At 47.6% G+C, this 17,860-nt stretch overlaps 1 protein-coding gene across 7 annotated transcripts in view; it reads right to left on the bottom strand.

Moving 5' to 3' along the window:
• LOC138511218 (gastrula zinc finger protein XlCGF57.1-like) overlaps nt 1-17,036 on the bottom strand; it is a 98,491-nt gene extending 81,455 nt beyond the window's left edge. For 3 of the 7 annotated variants that reach the window (XM_069626748.1, XM_069626750.1, XM_069626746.1), the window contains exons 1-2: nt 16,822-17,019; nt 16,499-16,555 (exon numbers count right to left, since the gene is read on the bottom strand). The gene's annotated coding sequence lies outside the window, so the exon portion shown is untranslated. Of the gene's footprint in view, nt 1-16,498; nt 16,556-16,821 lie in introns of all 7 variants that reach the window. The other 4 variants (XM_069626752.1, XM_069626749.1, XM_069626747.1 and 1 more) reach the window with 2 other exon arrangements.
• Nucleotides 17,037-17,860: the final 824 nt, after the last annotated feature.

Here is a 17,860-nt window from a genome sequence, read left to right on the forward strand (position 1 = left end):
GATGAGCAGGATCTAAAACCAGCTCCTGGGTATCAGGCATCATCCTTTAGGCAGGAGCTATCACAGGGGGACCATGAGCTACCAGCAATGCGCCTTTAACTTTTTGTCCATTTTGTATAAACCTTTGTTATGTGTATTAGATGTGTTCCATTTCTTCTTTATAAACGTTCTCAAAAACTGAAATGTTATATTTACATGTTTGGAAAGCACCAGCTGGCCCTAGGAGCCAAATGTAGCTCCTGGTAGTTGTTGAAGTCAAGCTAACCAGACTCTGCTGTGCTAAAAGCAGGAGCTAAGTAGCACCCAGCTGCACTCAATTTCGAACCCTGGAAGTCACTGTAAACAATTGCACGCAAAGCGCTTATCAAACCAGCAACACGCTCAATCTCAAACTGAAGAAAAAAAAAAAATGCAACAAATCTCACGTTTCAATGCACAGATTTCTGGGGGCCTGGAATTTAAGCACAAGGCAGCCAAGAGTTTGAGATGGCAAAATATTTTGCTTTTCTAAAAATGCACACATATAGTACTTATGCTTCTTCCCAAGACACTAAATGGAAAAACATTGTACACTTGAAAGGCAAGAATTCACACACACACACACACACACACACTCTTAGCTAGATTATAAAATGGCTCTTTATGGCCATTTATTAATACATGCAATAAGCGCCTTTCCTGCAACTCTTAATCTCTACCAAATATCTGCCCTGGGAAGCTCCCGACCAGGCAAATAGAGATTAGTGCTCAACTGGCAATAGGAAGCGATACGTCCATCCTTCCCCCAAAGCTCCTTATGATCCCCTGATCTGGTGGTGCTCCCCAATTTAAACCTCCCACAAATGCAGGATGGTGAACTAGAAAGTTCACCCGTTGCAAGCATCCACTGGCATTCCGTCGAAATGTCAAATGGAAAAAACTGCAAGAGGTCCCCTTTTGCATGGAAAAGCGAAAAACCGCACTGGCGCTACTATGTTATCAAACTGGCATTTCTATTCAAAACAGTTCTCGAACACTACAGCATAGGTGAGAACAATATGTTTTTCCTAGTGATTCAAAGAATCCAAGCAGTATTCAGAGCTCATATTAAAACACAGCCTTCACTGAGACTTGAGGAGAATGTCCATTGTTGCACCAAGAATGCATTTCAAACAGACTCATGTTTTAGTGAAAGATATTACATTTTTAAAAGCATTACAGGGTGATATGTAGCAGCATGCTATACAGTGTTGCACAGGCCAATGCCATGCTGTTACTCTGTTGTAATCTGTATGTAGAGGTGGTTTGTGGTGTGCCTACCAGATAAGGGGCATCCAATAATGTTATAATACATGATATATAGGTACATATACTACCTTACCCAATCCCTCCCTCATGTGCCACATAGGATGATGTCATGGCTGACGTACATCGGAGTATAAAGCCTTTGTGTAATGGAAACTTAAGTGTGTGTGTGTGGACTATGTAAGCAAGGCATTGCATCAATAGCAGACACAGACAATGGAAGCAAGTTTCAAAAACCTTTGTTTTGTATTACAGTAAGTTTAGGAGAATAACTGGCGCCAACTCTAGAATGGGAGTAGTCTCGACCATTAAAGCAATAAAAAAGTCCAAGTCAGTCTAGTGAAAATAAAAGCGCCTATACTAACAAACAACCTTGCCCTCCTTCTTAAATGACAAATGTGTAAAGGGAATATATAAAGTAAAACTAGTGTCTCAAAAGAAATGACAGAATGGCTTAGGTAACAACTCCCTTCCACCCCCCCCCCGTTCAGAAGCACAGGGTCTCAAGCGTTTCATAAAACGATAGGTGGTTGGCAAAGTTCTATCAATCTGGCACAATTTGGCTTACTGGTACCTTCAACAGTTCAGGCTTGGGCTTCAAGCTTTTGATAGTTCGACCAATCCTTTAGGCTTCGTCCACCTTGACACACATACACAGTTCAACACGGGCTTCCCTCCATTGGGTTCGAGTCTGCCTTTCCTTTCAAACTTGACTTACTTTGCAACGTGGGTTTCCCTCCACCAGGCACAAACCCTCTTTTCTCTTTGTGGGGGCTCTCTTCCCCAAGACAGTTCCATACAACCTTCCCCTTACTTAACTTTCACCGTCAAAGACTTTCGAAACTGCAAGGATTTTACATAGACCTCTGCATGATCACTTCGACCTCTCTTTAACCAAATTAACAAACTTCATCAATTCTCAACACCAATGCTTCTTGGTACATGAAATTCCTTGGAATTATCCTGGCTTTCCTTTGCCCTCTTGGCGTATCAAAGTTCATACACTACGGTTTTCCATTCAATCAACTTTCATTCATAATCGCGGTTACATTCTTGCCTTCGTGTCGCACTTGATCACAACTTCAAAAACTTTATAGACTTATGAATGTGCGATTCCGCCTCACAGGACTACTCTGTTACTTTGTATACTTTCATTACAGTTCAACGATTGTCTTTTCCATTACGCGTTTATTGGCACACGAACAGCCTACAACTCTTTCTACAGTTTCACTTGCCTTTAACAAAACTGGCTTTTGTTGCCTTCAATAACTCACTGGTTGTGTTAACTGGGTTGCTTTCTCCCCCGCCTTTCATGTAGCAGTCAAGGCTGTTACCAATATCTCCTCTGCTCCTCCCCGACTTCGTTTTTCACCCGTGAGGGGAGCGTGCTGCCTTGACGCACTTTGGCTGCAAATCCTTCTGTCGGTCTTGGAATGCTTACAGCTTTCTGAAAGTATGGAATTCTCGCCTGGCACTCTCTCGTTCTCCTCACAAGCTGATCAGCCCAGAAGAGCTGCTCCTTCTCGTACCCAGCCGCGCTCAAAGTGTGACACTGCACACCACCTTTTATCCTGACAGGGAGAGTTAACAAATGGCAGGTGTGTGTAGTTAGGATCACGTGCCTGACTCTGCCTGATCTCATTAAAGGGACAGAGCCATTGCAAGTCATGAGAGGTAATCCATCAGGCCTCATTATTTGGATTTGTAGAGCGCGCTAGCAGCCCGCGGGCATCGAGGCACTGTAAAATGGCTGAAGGAGGCTTACTTGAGGGTTACAATGAAGCCGCCCTTGAAATAACGTGTTCATTTTACAGGGTCACAGGTTTTTAGAACATAGTATGTTAGTTAACAGAGTACATCAGACAAAGGTTTGTTTTTCTCATCTTCCTCGGCTCAGTAGTGTAGTCAGTGTGAAGTGTGGAGGAATTATGGGTGCTGCAGTTTCCCATAAAATCGGTAGGGATAGCGGTTAGATGGGCTGTGCAAAAATATGTCTCACCATCAGGTGCTTCTCCACCACGCCCGAAGACCCCCTACCAAGGTGATCCACACTCGCTTGTCCAGCCAAGGGTCGGGATCCAAAAGATCGACTTTCCCTGGCCACCTGAGTACAGGATCCCCGGTGACTAAGGGAAACACTTTTTTTTCTTTTTTACAAACTTGTTTTTTCGCCAGATTGCCCTACTTTATTGAGCTGATAATAAAGTAGTACTTTAACATATTCTTTTAGTCTGTCCATTTATTGAGTCTGAGGTCATTTAGTATGGTAATTCCATTCTGTGCATGATAAACGATTCAAGACATTACTGCACAACCTTAAAGTTGGATATAGTAGCACTTGTCCCTCACCTTCCATCTGCAACAGAAAGCTTATCCTTTAAATTATATTAATTTGTATTTATAGTGTTTTAGGATGTCTGGGTGTTTGGTAGACCATATTCTTAATAACTAAAAGTGCTGTATAGCCTTGTCAGAACGATAATATTTGATACTACACACTTACGACAATGGGCCTCATTACAAGTTTGGCGGTATCTCAGAGATAATTCTGCTGAGATACCACCAAACTGATTTACTGTTACCGCCATTTGGTCTGGTGGAATTACCACCAGATTATACGTGGTGGTATGGCGGTGTTAATCACCATTTATGGAATCAGCAGGACTCCATGGGAATTACCCCTGTTGGCAATTCTGGTGAAATGGGTAGTTTTTGGTAGTAATGTGGAAGTAGTACCTCCAGGCATTTTACTGGAGGTTATTCCTCCACCTTACCTCCAAACCCATAGTTCGACGGTGTAGTAATGCAGTGGTAATGCAGTAACTCCGTTACCACTGCATTACCACTGTTTTTGGCCACACCGCAAACCTCACGACGACTAATATTTGGTAGAGATGACTAGTAATATGATGCCATATTTAGCAGTCTTATTTGTTGGGTGTGCAGTGCTCTGTGATCGGCTATGTCGGTGAAGTGTGGCTGCAGGGGTAAGGATACAATTTAGTCTTTGGCTCAGTCAATTAATATGCAATGCTGCACGGGCTAGGTCACGTGGGAGCGCAGAAAGCCTGAGGAAGCTCGGGTGGGTGGGGTAGGCCAACTGAAGCTCAGATAGGTGAGTGTGGATAGTGAAGGGGGAGCTATGAAGTTCAGTTTTGCGGAGGGTCGACGGGGTAGGTTGAAGAGCTTTTGTAATAGGTGATGGAAGGACATGGTGTGCTTGATAGGTTGGGGAGCTTGTACATCAGCTTGTGGATCTAAGCTAAGGGGAAGCCGTTTAATCCTGTTCGGACCAAGAGGACAAAAGGATCAGAATGCCTGTTCCTCAAACGTCACACCGGAAGCCTAGAATATGTGTTTTGCTTCTCTCTCCCAGCAGCACATCCCCACCATCACTACATGTCACAAACCATGCCACCCCATCCACCATTACTTGAAAACTAATTCTTGCCAACAATCGCCGGCAATCCACCATGCAGCAAACATCACTGACTGCATCCCCACAAACGACTTGGACGCCATCTTCATCTCCGAGGCCTGGATGAAATACACCTCCACCCACATCCAAAACCCCCTTATCCCCAACTGCTACAGCAGTCTACAAAGAGATTGTCCAAAAATGAAGAGTGGAAGTCTCGCCCTCATTAATATGGCATCACAGCCGTGCACCCAACTGGGCATAGCACCATCGTCTCTTTTCAAAACATTTTATGCACTTCCCTGTCTGCCCCACAGACAGTCACATTTCAGCTCATCTACAGACCACCCAAGTCCAACACTTCTTTCATCCAAGACTTCACAGACTGGTCTTTAAAGCATGCCAATATCTTGCTCTGTAACTTCAACATCAACCCAGCACCAAGTCCATAAAGGAAGATCTATGCTGCCTTCTGACACTCCGAACCTCACACAGCACACAAACGGCCCAACTGACAGGAAAGGTGATACCCTCAACCTTATGATAACCCCCCCAACCCACTCTTCACCAAAGCTCACCAATCCCGCTCAACTGGTTGACCATCTGGAAATCCCCATTGACATTAGTCACATCAGTGAAGCACACCCATCAAATTCCAGCAAACAAGCCTTCAGAACATCCAAGAACTACCCAGTGGAGGGTCTAATTTAACACCTCACTAACCTTGAACTCACATGGACCAATCTACCTCAGACTTGCCGACAATCCTAGAGCACATATGACATCGATTTGCTCAAGGAATTCCACGCAGCATACAGATTACTGATGACCACAGCCAAGGCCTACAACGAAAGCAGAGCAATCTTCAAAGCCTTCAAGCAGTACATCAACCCTCTCCCTGACGCACGCGTGCCACACGCCATACAAGATACACGCCATAAAAGATCACTGCTAGCAAATATTTCTTCAACAGATCAGCATGATTTGACAGTACATAGACACAAATGTCACAACTGACAACATACCACATATCTCATCTCATGCTACCACCGCTACCTGGACAACTTTCAAGATACACCCCGTGAAAAGACAAGACTGCCAACCTAGCATCACTGAAAGACACATCATATGTGGACGACATCCTCCTTGTTTCCGTACGCAAGATCCTTCTGATTGAAACACTTCTTCCTTAACTGGCATGCATCAACAGCTCCCTCACCCAAAGAACCTTCTCCTCAACCCTCAGGGATGGGCAAATACTCCTGCTTCTCAATAAACCAACATTAGACCCGGATTAGCTCAGCAACTACTGCCCATCACCCATCTTCCATTCTTAGTTTAAATCCTTGAGAAAGCAGAAGCCATGCAGCTCCTCCAGCACATTGGTGGCAACAACCTACTCACAGACCCCCAATCTAGACTGAGATCCAGAGGCAGCATGGAAACTGCTACCATCAAGGTGATCGACAATGCCCTTAAAATCTTTGAAAATGGCTATCCTTTTCTCCTGGTTCTCCTCGACCTCTCAGTTGATTTCAACATAGTAAACCACCGGACACTCACCAACATTCTATATTGCCATATAGGGATCAGGGAGACGTCCTCCTTGGGTTGCAAAACCTACCTCAGTAAACACCACCAATTTGTCCAAATGAATTCCTTTAGATCACAAACTCTAGAATCACCTGTAGAATTTTGCAAGGACCCATCCTCTCCACCTTGATCTTTAATCCTTATATGGAATTGTTCTGAACCCTACTCGCTCCACACAGCATCCATCAATATGCAGCTCTACGTCACGATATCCTCCATCGAAGACATCCACAAGCTCAAGGCCTGCCTCACACTGAACCAGTCCTGAATGTCCAATACTTACCTGAAGCTCAAGCCCTCCAAAACCGAATTCCTACTGCTGACAAAACACTGGACAACCTGACATCCAGACCTGGCTCTCCACTAGGAACCTCGAGGGCTTCACACCACAGCTGACCACCTGGGCCAAGACGACAGACACCTCTCCTTGAAGAAAGGAACAGTGTGGTGCCATCAACCCTTCCTGCAGAAAAGTCCTTTATCTCAGTAAACAACTTAAAAATTAGCTGTCGAAGCTCTGCCCCTTTCCACACGGATAGCGATAAAAGGCGATCACCCTGGCACCTGTGAGATGTGTACTACCTGCTGCAGCATTGAACTTCCCTGGCTTCGGCTTCAAACATGAATCACCTTCAAACCCATCTCACTCAAGCTCCCAGGATAGCCTGCTGAGAAGCTCTGCATCTCCGGAGGCCTACAATCAACTCAAAGCAACGACATGTGTGACATGGACTCACCTGATGCAGGAAGGAAAGACTCAGAAGACAGGCATTCTGTGTCTATGCCCTCATTCTAGCACCACCTCCCAGTCAAGGCCAGATTCGCCAGCTCGCTTCTATATTTCAGAATGAAGCTCAAAACTCTCCTCTTCACAGAACGCAACTCCTTAACACCTATGCCTACACCTTTCCAATGTCCTACTTAACCAAAGACTGGGCCATCTGCTCCCCACGTTTCCTGCCCTGGTTGGTTGTAGATCCCTAGCTGACAAATAACCCGCTTCCGGACAAATAACCCGCTTCCGGTTAGCTCACTTGTAATGATCCCGTGCGATCCGTCGCTTGTCGTGCACTTCCCATGACTTGTAAACCATTGTTGCTACCCAACGCTAGTTCTGGACGAAATATATTCCCTAATAATACAAATACTACAGGTTTGAAATAATTACCTTTAATGCAATATTGATGTATCATTGATTAAGCAGGAGTGCCACTGAATAATACGATGATACTAATTTGTGTAGACCAATGTTGCTGTTATTGCAGAGCTTAAGGCAGTGTTAAGTAGGTCAGTACAAGTATTTAATACAAAATTTAAATGTACGGATTGGCCCTTGCCGTATCCACACATGATGCTGTCATATGTGGGAAAAAACAAATAACCACATGGCATGCAAGTAGTTCACTGCACTATTTTGAAGAATTGGGTACACGCCTGAAGAGCCCACTTGTGTGTTTCAAGATCCGAGGGCAATATAATTTGGGTAGTTGTGGGATTATAGTATATGATTAAGATGGCCAAATGAATGGACAGAATATGCATCTTCAGGATAACATGGAACGTGTTGGCATGTATGCATGAGTGCGTTTCCCACTCACCCGCAGGCACAAAGAATATTATTCCAAGAGAGCTCAGTGGGTTACTCAGGGCAGTAGCTCAGCAGGTTACCAGTCCTGCCCCCTAATCTACCCAAAGAGGCCGTTTGGCCTGGTATGTGCCACGGCCCAATGACCACTTTATCCGCATTAGACGTCAGCGGGCCACCGACCGTGATTTGCAGCCATGGCCTGTGAAACGTGCAAGGCCACCGACTACAGTACCACCATTGTACATCTGTATGCCACCAACCATGGCCTGCAAACATTGCCAGTGGGCACTTTGCTCAGGACACGGCCTTTTACCATATTCCAGGACCAACAAATCTGCAAAAAGTGAACAACGGGCCAGGCCCTGTAGGCTCTTTAACCCCACTATGGGTGCATGCCCAGTAGCAACTTTGTCCGGCGCATATCCACATTGTAGGGACATGGGACACTGGTTACAGCCTGTGGCTATAGCCACTATCCACACCTATGGTCAGGTTCATGGGCGACTTTAACCCGTAAGTAGATCCATATGCCACTGGCCATCACCTTTGACCACTTTTACCAGGGTATGGTATTCAAACATGCCTCAGGAAGCTGCCCAAAGTACATGGAGAGCATGGTTCTGACAATCGGGTGAAGAAATACAGCTTCTGCAAAGAATTAAACCTCTCCCACCAAAGGCAACTATGCATCTAATAAAACTATAGAATTGTACTTTCTTTAGCTGAACCTTATTGTTTGTTTATTCATTTATATGGTGCTTGCAACCCTGGGATATCTGGGCGCAGTACAGGTTAGCCGTTACAGGCATGGTACAGTGAAACAAATTCATATTACATTTTACAATATTTACAAATTCTTTACAGCAGTTAGGGAGGACAGCAAGATGGCAGGACTGAGACATGGCCTATTATAAACCAGAAGGCACACCAACAAAAATACTGTAATTGATGCACTTATATTCCAAGGCATGTGGATAAGTCTTCCAGTCGATTTGGCCCACCATCCATAGCCAGGTAAATCTAGGGGTCCTATTAATATGAATGACAGCCCCAGTAAAGAAGCTAGTGAGATCTAGGAGAGGGCACATGATGTACAATGTAGGTGGGGCACTTTCAAAGCCCCTACACACCGGTAACTTCGGGCCTTGTTAAGCGACCACTAAGAAATATGACGGTCACAGAAAAGAGTAAGAGCACCAATAAAGATGGCACCCCTGAATAATCCATGGCCAACAGTTTCTCCACAAAACTCCACCAGGGCAGGTTCTGTGGTACGCCGAAGCCCTAAACCTGATTGAAAAGAGCAGAAAACGTTCTGTCTTTCAAGGCGAACTGGCGGTTGTTTTACCCCTGCCTACAGTAAGATGCCAGTCAGAGGAAGAGAGAATATTAAAGCGCGATAGTTACCATGAACTTTGGGATATAGGGAAGCTTTCTTCAACAGATGATTGATCAGTGAAATATGCAAGGTGGCAGGAGCAGCACCACTCTGCAGGGAGCCATTACATACATCAAATACATACAGGGTTATGCACTCAGCACAAGACTGCAGAGTCCACCCGGGATCACATCATGTATTGACTCTGTAGGCTTCAATTCGCTCAGCGCTTGAGTGACAACAGCTTCCCGTATACTGGTTAAGTGAAAGTGGGGGACAGGAATCCTATCAGATATGAGGGAGCGACACATTTCCGCCAACACCTAGCTTATCTCTTCCCCCTCTCTCCCAAAGACATTATTTTAGAATATATTTTAGTTATGAAAAAGTCCTGACTGAGTGGACCATAAAGGGGGAATTACTTTGTGGCAGAGGATAGCTCGGGGGCAACGTGTTTGTCTTTCAACACAGCACAACACAGATTTGTATCCAGATCCCACAGAAACCACTCGCTAATTAAGCACGTTATGAAAGAATAACGAAAATAAAAATACAACTTTGAGGGATGAGTAGCTTATGGGCAAACAAACAATGTGTCAATGACTGTGGTCTTAAGAAATAAACTGCACCCAAATATTCTTGCCTTTGTTTATACTGTTACAAGATTACTTTGTGAACTGATGTTTCAATAAAAAGATTTTGACAAAAAAAAAAGAAATAAACATACGGTTAGCGGCTTCTTTAGCTGCCCTCGGACCAGACTACAGAAGAAAGAAATGTGTGAATGTGAAATGCGGATTGTTTTCAGGGGAGGCGAAGAATTACTTATGATAACGGTGTGTGCAATGTAAAAAGGTAACTAAATAGCAGGTGGTGCTAAACACTACCAGTGAAATTAAGTGCAGCTGGGCTGCCACTTACAAGATCCCCCTTCACTGTCTACTTTCTCTCTGCATGGTGGGCTTTCAAGTTTCAGAGCCTCTATGATAGTCGACTGTTGCTTCTTGAAAAGAAGAATCGCTTCCTGATAATATGAGAGCCAATGGCTGGTGCACACTTGGCTATACAAGGGCGCTTGCAGGTATTAATATGCTCTGAGCAACCTCCCCTTAATGAGCTGCCGAGGTGGATTAACCAGTATACTGTCAATGCATTTCTAAAACGATGTCTAAAGTACATGCAATGTTTCCTGGAGCTACTCTCGGCTTGACCCCCTTTCTGATTTAAATGCTGTAGCTCATTGGTGAAGCATGGATGGAAGTGGGCAGAATAGTATATTGGCTGCGTTATTATACATTAGCTGAGAAACTAAGGTAGGTATTGGCAGCAGCCATCTGGGAGCCAATCATAACTGAGAATGCCCCAGCAACCATGCTCAAGCTACACATTTCCATCACAACTGTGAATGCCCCAGCAAACATGCTCAAGCTACACGTTCTATTCACAACTGAGAATGCCCCAGCAACCATGCTCAAACTAAACATGCCCTTCACAACTGAGAAAGTCCCAGTAACCATGCTCAAGCTACATTACCTCCACGTCCACTCTTCCTCGTCCCAGTACTTACTTCATGAGGCACCCGCCTCCGACACAGGACCTTCTTCTATTTCTTTAAATCCCTATAACTCCTCCCCCACATCCATGTCACTCAGTTTAAATTTTTCCTGCCTCCGGCAGGTTGGACTTTTTCTTCCCGGTGCGGGGCACTGGGGAGCACCGATTGCTGGCCCCCTGCGGGGGCTGTGTGGCGGGGCCCTCGGCTCCCTCAGGTGCGGCACTGCTCCTGGGCCCCCTGCGGGGCTTGGGGTCACAGTTGAGCTGGATTGCCTCGCTCGGTTCTTTGCTGGGCTCCGGACCGCAGCGTGAGCATTGTGTCCCGGGTCCTGCACGGCCCGGGGGAAGGTAAGGAGAGGGGAGGACTGGGCTTGATGTTTTTCCCCTCTCCTCCTGTTTTGGCCATCTTGATTCGACTTGGCAGTATGGGCTAGCCTTCCCTTTTGTTGTGAGGCCTCTCTGCTTCTTGTCGTGGGGTGACAGTGGCAGAGAGTCTTTGGGAGTGCGGGGGCTCTGTTCTGTCGCAGGCATGTCACATACCACCCGCTCCTCAGACACACACAGCACAGGATGCACCGGATGTTGGCTGCATTATCTGGGGGAAGGTAAGGAGAGGGGAGGACTGTGCTTGATGTTTTCCCCTCTCTTGCTGGTATGGCCATTTTGACTCCTTCAACATGCCGTTTTCCTCGTGCTTTGTGTGCACATCTTTATTGGAAATGATGGCAAGCACTTGGCAGTATGGGCTAAGCCTTCCCTTTTGTTGTGAGGCCTCTCTGCTTCTTGTCGTGGGGTGACTATGACAGAGTATTTGAAAGTGTGGGGGCTCTGTTCTGTCGCAGGCATGCCACATAGCACCCGCTCCTCAGAGACACACGGCCCAGGATGCACCGGATGTCAGCTGCATTCTCTGGGGGAAGGTAAGGAGAGGGGAGGACTGTGCTTGATGTTTTCCCCTCTCTTGCTGGTATGGCCATCTTGACTCCTTTGAAAGGCCGTTACCTCGTGCTCTGTGTACACATCTTTATTGGAAATGATGGCAAGCACTTGGCAGTATGGGCTAGCCTTTCTTTTTTGTTGTGAGGACTCTCTGCTTCTTGTCGTGGGGTGACTGTGACAGAGTATTTGAAAGTGCGGGGCTCTGTTCTGTCACAGACATGTCACATACCACCAGCTCCTCAGACACACACAGCCCAGTATGCACCGGATGTTGGCTGCATTCCTTGCGTGCTGCCTGTGAATACGGCGCAGATTTTGGACACATCTGCAAGCGGCCGGAAGGGTACCGGCCTGGCATAGTCTACACTTCGGGTTCGAGTCTCAGCGGTGCTGACTCGGTCCTTCATCCTTCCTAGACCGATGCATTGGAACGATTTAGAGCATGGGGCTACCAGCTACTGGATACAGGGCTCAAACCACCTCTCAGTCATGTGGTGTGTTAGTGGTGTGTTTGGGTCTGTGCTAGCTATGGACGCAGACTCCTTGTCCTGTCCTCTTCCTCTAAACTGCGCAAGGGAAAGTCAAAGGAGTTGATTTGCTTTTCCCTTGTCCGGCATGGGATTATGGAAAATGATCATGGAAGTAACGGCCATGCAGGGGGTTCCCAGTGTCTCTTCTTTTAGGCCCTAGGTCCTCCGGTGCTGACGTGTTGCTTTCACGCCTCCTCTCAGACTTGTGGGAAGTGATAGGGCACATGGTGGCACATGTCTGTGCTTAGAGGGGTTCTCAGAGCCCCTGGTGCCGGTGGAGGGGGATGTCACTTCAGTGGGTTTTCCAGTATAGGCATACCTCAGGTAGGGGGTTGCCTTTGATGTCGGCTATCCGGGATGGATTGCTTTGCCCCGCTTTGTGACAGTACTCTGCCCTTTTGACGCCAGCCTGGTGGCTCCTCTGTCGGCTGAGGGGGCCATAGTCTGCTGGACTTCTGGCCTGTCCAGTATCTTCCTTTTGATAGGTCAAATCTTTTTGTGGGCTGACAAGCATGCTGTTATATTGTGGCGCAGGCCTGTTTCAACGTCCTGTGATTTCCCTCTGGTGCAAGTGCAGTGACTGGTGGTTTTCCCTGGCTCCTCGTCTCTTATCTTCTCGGAGGTGTATGGGACCGGTGGGGTTCGGCTTCCTGGGTAATGGGCTCCTTCTGGAGGGGGTATCAGTTGCCGTTCCTGTCTCCTCCTGTCCAGGTTTGCATGGTTAGGACTTTGGTACCCAGCTCACGGTCCAAGTAGTTGGCCATGGGATCCGTTCTCTCCGAACGGTTGTTGTGGGTTACCGTCTTGCCCGTTCCTCTCCCTGTTCAGGGTCAAGTTTTCTACTTGCGGGTGTTCCTGGTCCCTATGCCTTCTAGGATGTGTCACCTGCTTATGGGTCTCAAGACCCTGCACTGCTTGTCCGGACGTCTGGGGAGAGCGTACTCTGGATGTTGTGCAGGGGGGGCGCTTGCTGGCTGTTCTGGGCTGGGTTCTCAGAAGGCAGTATGTCTCGACTCACCTGTTGCTGAAGTTACGGGGCACGTGGCGTCTTGCATGTTTTCCAGTTCCTTGAGCCTGTCTTCGGTTACGTCTCCTGGTGTCTTATACTCTCTCCCACTGGCTCCCGACATCTCGGCTTTCGTAGTTTTGTTTTCAGTGTCCCCAGCGCTGCGAGTGTCCCTGCTATGGTGGCGGGGGGTTTCAGGTCTACAGGCTGAGGTGTGCATGGTCCTTCCTCCTGTGACCTCTCCTACTACCAACACCAGCAGAAAGGGTATACATTGGGGGTCCTCTCAGCTCAAGGGTTGTGAGATCTGGGGAGAGCCGGTGATCATCCAATTGGCAAGAGTTGTGCCATTGTGCAAGCTCTGGTGTACTTCGAGGAGTTGCTGGACGGTCGGCGGTTTTTGGTCCGATCGGACAATACGACGGCCTTGGCATATGTGAACTGCAAAAGGGGTTCCGGCTGTTCCTTGAATGCTCTGGCAGCGCTGATAGGCACCTGGGAGGAATCTCATCTGGTGTATCTGCTGGCCTCACGTATCAGAAGGGTGGACAATGTTCAAGCGGATCTTCTCAGACGCCGGTTTTCACTCCTCTGCAGAACTGGTCCTGTTGGCCCAGGTCTTTGCGGTGACCTGTGTCAGTTTAGGGTCCTTGGTTCTAGACCGGTTTGCATCCCCGGCCTCAGCAGAAATTCCCCTCTTCTGCTCTCAGTTTCAGGTTGAGGGGATTGGGGGATGGACGCCCTCTCTGTACAGTGGCCTTGGGGTTTTCCTTTATGCCTTTCCACCTATTCCCCTTCTGCCCCGGGTGGTTTGGCGCATCTGAGTTTCCAGGGTGACTGTGTTGTTGTTAGCTCTGTTCTGGTGCCGCTGGAGTTGGCTCCCCTCTCTGTTGGAGCTTCGTTCCTAGGAACCTTGGCTGGTTCCGAGGTGGCCGTGTCCCCTTCAAGGGGATCTGCGGTTAGAATTCCACCGGATGCAATGGGCGGTATGGCTATTGCTCAGTCTAGGTTGATATCTCAGGGGTTCTCAGATCCTGTAGTTGAGTCCAAATGGATGCTCTTAGACCCTCCACTCTGAAGGTGTTAGGCAGACATTGGGGCCATTTCCGAGACTGGTATGGGCAGTCTGAGATCCCTCCCCTGCGTTCTGGCCTCTGCTATCCTTCGGTTCCTCCAGGAGGGGTTTTGACAGGGGCCTGGCAGTTTTTCCAGGCTTCGCTCTCAGCGGGCCTCCATGAAATTCCTTTTGGGGGGCTCTGACGGTCACTTGGATGGGGAGGTGTTGGTGGGGAAGTTGATCCAGGGTTTTTCTTCTTCCCTTCCTTGTGCTGATAAAGGGTTTTCCTTTTGGGATCTCCCTCTTGTATTACGGTTCCTTCACGGGCCTCCTTTTGAGCCCATTTCCGAGATTGATATCAAACATCTTACACTGAAATCTGCTTTTCTTATTGCCCTCACTTCTGCCCGTAGGCTTGGGGAGATTGGGGCTCTCTTATGTCACGCTCCTTTCCTGAGGGTGCTGCCAGACTCGGTAGTGCCGGGGTGTGGTCCGAAGTTATTCCCTTCAGTTGTCTCTCGGGTTTCACACCTCTCAGGGTCTGGTTCTCCCTGACTTCTTTCATGATCCAAGAACGCCTGAGGAGGTGGCTCGGCTTAACATTGATGTCCGGCGGGACGCGTTGGAGTATTTGGCTTGGTTTGCCTTTTCCACCAATCTGATAGTCTTCTGATTGCTTGTGGTCTGGCTGGGGCTGGGCATAACGCATCTGTGGTTTCCATTTTCCGGTGGTTCCGGGTTGTGATCTCTAGGGCCTATGTGGCTTCTGGCCTGCCTGTGCCTGCGCACAATCAGGGGCGGTCTACCAGGGGTTTCGCGGCTTCCTGGCCCGATGTAAGGAGGGTTTTTCTCTGCAAGAGATTTGTATGGCTGCCGCCTTGGCTGGTCTAGGCATTTTCATCAACCGCTATGGGTTGAGTTTCTCCCACTCGGGGGTTGGTTCCTTCGTGGTTGGAGTTTTTGGCTGTGGGGATGTGATTTAAGAGTTATTGTGGGTGTGTTTTGCTGCACTGTTTTTGGCTCTGTCTCATTGGGACCTTTTCCCCGTTGATGCTTTGGTATACCTCATGAAGTAAGTACTGGGACGAGGAAGAGTGGACGTGGAGGTAATGCTCTGATTACTTACCGGTAATCTTCATTACTCCTAGTCCTACTCTTCCTCGTCACAGTACTGACGACCCTCCTCACCCTCCCTGCGGGGAAGGTCCCATGCTCCGGCTTGGTAATATGAAACTGAGTGACATGGATGTGGGGGAGGAGTTATAGGGATTTAAAGAAATAGAAGAAGGTCCTGTGTCGGAGGCGGGTGCCTCATGAAGTAAGTACTGTGACGAGGAAGAGTAGGACTAGGAGTAATGAAGATTACCGGTAAGTAATCAGAGCATTCCCTTCACAACTGAGAATGCCCCAATAACCATGCTCAAATTACACATTCCCTTCACAACTGAGAACGCCCCAGTAACCATGCTCAAGCTACACCTTCCCTTCACAACTGAAAACGCCCCAGTAACCATGCTCAGGCTACACCTTCCCTTCACAACTGAGAATGCCCCAGTAACCATGCTCAAGCTACACCTTCCCTTCACAACTGAGAATGCCCCAGTAACCATGCTCAAGCTACACCTTCCCTTCACAACTGAGAATGCCCCAGTAACCATGCTCAAGCTACACCTTCCCTTCACAACTGAGAATGCCCCAGTAACAATGCTCAAGCTACACATTCCCTTCTAGAAGTCTAACCTTTCCATGCGTAGACACACAGTGCACACCCAGAGGTCTAAGGTGACGTCACCTGCCAACCTGTGCATCTGGTGCTTAATTTCATACAACTTCATCCTCCTCAAGGCTTTACCATCAACCCTTCTTTACCAGGTGATTTGGAAGAACAACCCACTCCTCCGCCCACCAAACATACTTTACAAAACCCCACCATAAAAAAGGAAACAATGCAAGTTTGGCTAATTTATCTGGGATTCAGCTAACGCCTTGCCCACTCAGGCAGTTAGAGAGAAAGAAAGGTATTAAACTTGCATGTGTGTATTTGTAGGGAGCGCTTCTGGGAAGAGGCAGGGAAGTAGGGAAAGAAGTGAGGGATGGAGAGGACGTAAAGAGAGGTATAAAATAAAATAAAAAAAACCAGCTGTTATTTACCTTTCGTAGCCTGTGCATCTTTCTCCTGAACCCGGAGCAGCAGCAGTGTATCCAGGCCTGGAGAATGACGTTACCATATGATTATTTCTACTACAATAAGACAGGTGTACATTAAATATTCTGAGCGCTTACACGACAACAACATAAAAGGAGACCGTCCAAAAAAGAAGGCTGGCTGCCTCCTCCCACGGCACCGCCCCTCAACCTTAATCCCATGCACAGGCGAAGCACGGGACGCTTTAAAGATAAGGCACAGAAATGTAACATATGCTCTAAATACAATTCCCACTACAGAAAAAGGGGGGTAGCCGCATGTTACTCACCAACATCAACTAATGTTTCAAAGAATCCTTCAGAGCCTGCGCTGTATTTTCCACTTGGAAATGCTGTGTCCCACGAGTAAAAGAGACAAAGGAGTCTCCAGAGACAGAGCAGTAAAGCACGCGCAGCACAACAAGCGCGCGCCTGTCAGACCTTCTCGCGCTGAGATGGCGCATGCGCAGTATGGTACGCGTCCAGCGTGCATACGCAGAATGGTATCAAAGCATGCGCAGAATGGCATCAAAGCATGCGCAGAATGGTATTTGGGGGTACGTTGACGCGCGCATGCGCGGTATGGACAGCTCTCAGCAGGCCAGGCTCCGGAAATAGAGACAGATAGAGGGTGTTCAAAAATATCCGCATAGAAGGGAGGCAAACAGACATGAGCTGAAAAGAGATACTCATCGGCAATGCAGGATCCAAGTAGAGGAACTAAACAGTGAGGCAGGGAAGAGTCACCAATCAGCAAAGCATTCGCAGGGCAGTTACACGAACAGACTTGCGCAGATAAGGGACAACACAGGCATGTGCAGAGAACAGACACTCTTGGACATTCGCAGAGAACATATACTACAGTCTTCGAGCATTCCTAGGTGATTAGTATCTATTCCCAGAGTGTGCCCTATTGGTCAGTGCCCTCCTCGGAGCGTGCCTTGCTTATAGGCCTATGTTTAAGTTGTCTCTAACCTGCTACACGAGCAAGCTCTGATTACGTATCGGTAATCTTCATTTATCCCCGTCACAGTCCTTAACTATGAGGCTCCACCGGCCACACAGGAGCTTTTTATCTGTGGAGATATATATCACCACCCACTTACCCATAATCCTCAATTCATTCCAATTCCAGTCACATCATGGGACATCCACACCATGCGAGGGCAGGAGAGTGTCGGCAGTACTGTAACGGGGAAGAGTAGGACTACAAGTGATGAAGATTACCAGTAAGGGATCGGAGCATCACCTCAAAGCCCCTCTTCTTCGTCACAGTATTTAACAAATGAGCTATACCCAAGCCAGCAATAAGTGGAAGGACCCATTGAG

This window comes from Ambystoma mexicanum, chromosome 6p, assembly GCF_040938575.1.
Source record: "Ambystoma mexicanum isolate Mex_15411 chromosome 6p, UKY_AmexF1_1, whole genome shotgun sequence".
NCBI lineage: Eukaryota > Metazoa > Chordata > Amphibia > Caudata > Ambystomatidae > Ambystoma > Ambystoma mexicanum.